Below are 4,980 nucleotides of genomic sequence, written 5' to 3'. Positions count from 1 at the left end.
ATGCTGTACGGACAATTGTTTGATACACTGTAGTTGTCCTTGCTCCAAGTGATCTTACAATTGCTTGTAATTTTCCATATAGGACATTTTCCACGAAGTTCCCTTCCCGGGAAGAGTGGACATCTGGTTATCTGGAAAGAAGTATTTCAGACGGCATCGTATGTTACACTGATGGCTCCCTTCTCGAAGGTCGAGCAGGTTCTGGTGTTTATTCTCGTGAGCTAAGGCTATATCAGACTTACTCCCTTGGTAGACACTGCAGTGTTTTTCAGGCCGAATCTTTGCTCTTATGTGCGGAGTGCAATCAGTACTTCAGCAGCACGTAATGGGCAAAGTAATATACTTCTGTTCAGATAGCCAGGCTGCTATTAAAGCACTTGCTTCGGCCAACTCCAGGTCGAAGATAGTTATCGCTTGTCGAACTCAAATCGAGGAGCTGAATTCAGCAAACGCTGTTCACCTTGTATGGGTACATGGCCATTCTTCCATCGCTGGAAATGAATTGGCTGATGAGTTAGCTCGCACTGGATCATCACATGACTTCATTGGCCCTGAGCCAGCTATTCCGGTATGCAAGAGTTGGGTGAAGCTTCAGATTGACACCTGGGCTGTCACTCAGCACAAACAATACTGGAATAGTTTGGAGTCATGTCGTCAAACAAAATTGTATTGTACTGAGCCATCTCTAGGGGTGGCAAAGTATCTAACAAATCTGTTAAAGCAGAATTGCAGCATGCTGGTCAAAGCATTGACTGGCCACTGCCAACTCAGTTATCACATGGCGAATATTCAGCAAGCTGATTCATTTGCCTGTGATAGCTGTGAATCCGATTATGGAACTTCGTATCATTTAATATGTAACTGTCCAGTTTTTGCGCAATTGCGTTTCCGAGTACTCGGGAAACACTTATTAAGTGAAACTGACTTCAGAAACCTGAATCTTCAGGACGTTCTGTTGTTCTTGACCCGCTGTGGTAAAGAGCTATAGGCTCTCTTTACGCTTTATGCGTTATCACAGTGTCCTTCTCAGGGCGCTGTTTGAACCCATTGTGGTACGCTTATGCGTTATTACAGTGTCCTTTTCAGGGCGCTATGTGAACCCATTGTGGTACGCTTTTGCGAGTATGATGATCCTATTCCCTTACTTGTCCTTTCCCATGTCCTATCCTTTTTCCTTCCCTTCTCCATCAGGTAAATGATGAATAGGCTCGTGTTCATGGCGATGGCACAAATTTCCCGAATGGAGGAGAACGTGCCTCTAGAGCCGACCTACTGATACCTGATACCACTATATTCACCGATTTAACATGGTAAGAGAATACGATCTACCCAATAGTGGACCCCAACCACCCAATAGTGGACCCCGTGGGGATAATTTGATAGCGATTTCAAACAATTATTTTATGAGATATATAAGGTGTTTTCGCTCGGTTTTTGTGTGCAATATGTAGGAATGATATAGTACTTGTTTTTCAACCATTGGTGAAGACAATTTAGTTAGGATATCATAATATTTTTACGATCAGAACAAATTTCAGCTACTAAAGGGTCCACTATTGGTTAAAATACCCTACTTGCATATGTGCAAACATACTTTTGTTTACGTTGCATGTGAGATTTGCCACAACAAGTTAAACAAAAAGTGGACAAAAACCGTAAAAAATGAACAAATTCTATCTGTTACAGTTACATATATTTTATTTCCGATTTTTCTGTAGTCAAAGCTAGAAATCGGAAGCTAAAGAGTATAGTTCTTCCAAATGAGGAACAGCAATTGTTGTTGTGTTGGAAAATGTAAGAGCTCTGGAGGGCCAAAGTTGAGCCATTTATATGGAAATTTCACTTTTTACACACCGAAAGGGTTGTACTGAAAATTTGTTCTTTAAAATGTGGCTCTTGGAATGGCGGTTGAGGGTTTGACGAATGTCTCGCTTAATTCCTGTGTTTTCAAAACCACTCCTAGAGATAAGCGAAATTCGTAATTATCCTGGAAACTTATTCTGAAATATCCACAAAGACAGTTTGACGAACTACAACAGAGTTCATGATTTTTATGTTCTTCCAAAAAACGAATTTTCGATAGAAGGCTCGGAGGGCCAAGTCACAAATTCCAATCAACTGAGTTCGACGAATTGACATGATGTCTGTATGTGTGCGTATGAATGAGGGTGTATGTGTGTATATATGTCTGTGTACAAAAAAGGTCACTCACTTTTAAGGCACTTGCCATTGGCCATCGAACCGGAATTTTACCGCATTGTTTGCCATTCAAAATGATCAGGATCGGTCAAGGCGTTCCGAAACTATGGCCCAGCGCCGGTAGAACTAACCGTATATACACACACTTAGAAAATTGTACCGAACTCGGTTGAATTTGAACCGAGTTTTTATCTGCTGAACACTCGGTTGTCTGCTCGGTTCAATTTAGGCTAACCGAGTGTTCGGTAGAAATTGTTTTTCACCCCAAATGTCAAACTAACCGAAGTAATCGGTTGGAGCTGAAAAAATATGGCGGTGAACCGAACATCGGTTGAATTGAGTTCAATTGTTATTCTTATTGGAATTAGCTTCGGCTTCCAAAAAATTCATGTTTGTTAAAAGAAAAACAAAATAAATAATTGATTCCTTCGATTGCAATTTATTATGCTTATATATGTTTTAATATCCTTCCGAATATCAATTAGATAATTTAATTTGATTGCACATATTCGTTTTCTGTTGGATATTACGATGTTACCGCAGATATGAATTGGAACACAATCTGAAAAAAATGTGGATAAACACACATTATTTAACATATGCGCAGTAATATGCCAAACTGAAGTACTTACCAGCATCTGTGAACTGGATTTTGCTTTATGCCGCGAAAATCAGCGTTGAATCCGGGGATGAATCTACACAAAATATCGGAACCTTTCGGAACTATTAACTTTCACTCTAACATCAAGAAAAACAAACATGGCTGACCAAATGTTGAGCTCGTTGCGACGTAGAACCGAGTTTTCTCGGTATCTGCAAACCGAAGTCGTGTATTTTGGACGGAACCGTCTTGTTCGGTAGATATGACATATCAATCTGTCAAAAAAACGCCATTTTCAACGAACAATCGGTTTTAAACAACATGATCTCGCTAATATACCGACGCGGTCGGTTTCTGGTCTGCAACCGATGAAAATCGTTAGAAAATCAAACCGAGTTCGGTAATAAAAACTAAGTGTGCATACAACTGAACCATGGGCCCATCATGCGACACATCAAAACTGCGGCGATTTTTGTAACCATTTTTTACCATTGACGAATTTTGTGCGGAAATCAACACTGGAAACCAGAAATTCCACGAAGTCAGCCCAAAATTCAAAATGGCAGCCTTATATGCAAGATGGCAGCTCCAAATTCAAGATGGCCACTGTATAATTGAGTTTTAAACTCTAATACCATACAATATGGGTATATTTGCTATGTACATGGGAAAGATGTCTGGACTCCAAAATTGACGACCATAATATCCAAGATGGCGGTCTAAAATTCAAGATAGCGTCTGTTTAATGGAGTTTTAGGATCTAAAACCATTCAATATAGGCATACCTGGTATGGGAAAAAAGTCTGGACTCCAAAAATGGTGACCAGAGTTTTCAAGATGGTGGACTTGAATCCAAAATAACGTTTTTTTACGGTTCAAACTATACAATATGGGTATATTTGCTATGGGGAAGATGCCTGGAGTCCAAAAATGACGACCAGAATATCCAATCCATAATCCAATATAGCGAATTCAAATTCAAGATGGCGTCGATCTTGAAGCCTTTGGCCCTAAAACCCAAAACCATGTAATATGGGTATATTTGGTATAGGGAGGATGTCTAGAGTCCAAAAATGATGATGAAAATATCCAAGATGCCGGTCTAAAATGCAAGCTGACGACTCATAATTCAATATGGCGCTGTTTAATGGAGTTTTAGGTTCTAAAACAATAAAACAATAAAGACGCCATCACCGCTAGGTGGATTAATTAGGATTTTCTTTTTCAGGATGGTGAATTTTAACAAAAATGGAGTATTTTTTCTTACGAATACTACCATAAATTTGTTCTGCAAAAATAAATCCACCTATGAATATAAAACAACACTTTCTTATCAATTATGGGTCTCCAGTTAGCCTAGTGGTAAAGGCTATGGATTGCCAATCCGGAGACGGCGGGTTCAATTCCCGTTCCGGTCGGGGAAATTTTCTCGATTTCTTAGGCATAGTGTATCATTGTACTTGCCCCACACGATGTACAAATTCATGTAATGGCAGACAAAAAAGCCCATCAATTTATAACTGTGGAAGTGCTCTAAGAACACCCAGTTAAAGAGATGCTGGCCAAGTTCCAACCCAAGTAACACAACATGTCTTATAGAAATTATTTCGACTCCAATATGACCAGTTACGAAGTTTTGGTGTGAAGGAATAAAACCGATTTGCAGACTGCTATACGACTGAAAAAGCGCAGAAGGTGGAGCCTGCGCAACATCTTTGTGATGTCATATTCATGTTCTATATGAATCTGAGCATACTTGATTATGTATCTTAGTATGTTTTCCATTATATATTTTCAACAAATTCTAGAAAACAGTGCATTGACAATCAAGATGTTTTATTACTGTAAATAATTAAGTTTCAATATGTTTCAATAGTTCAATAAAAATCGACAACTGCGAAAATCGATATGCATCAATAATTCTACCAAGCCACTTTAACGTCTTATTGCCTTACTGTGGTCATAAATTTTAATGCCAATCATTTTTTACGGTGAAATAGACTATTGTACCCCGATAAAATTAATACGCCTTATAAACACAGAGAACAGACATTTAAGCTCGAACAAAAATACGTCGAAATCGTGTGTAAAGGATTTAAGTGTACCTCAACGCCACCAACGGAGACTGCCCCACATATAAAGTCGATTTGACCCCACGATGGAAGTGTTCATCGTTAAAA

The sequence above is a fragment of the Aedes albopictus genome, unplaced genomic scaffold (assembly GCF_035046485.1).
Source record: "Aedes albopictus strain Foshan unplaced genomic scaffold, AalbF5 HiC_scaffold_32, whole genome shotgun sequence".
Classification (NCBI taxonomy): Eukaryota; Metazoa; Arthropoda; class Insecta; order Diptera; family Culicidae; genus Aedes; species Aedes albopictus.
This window is presented reverse-complemented; position numbering follows the sequence as displayed.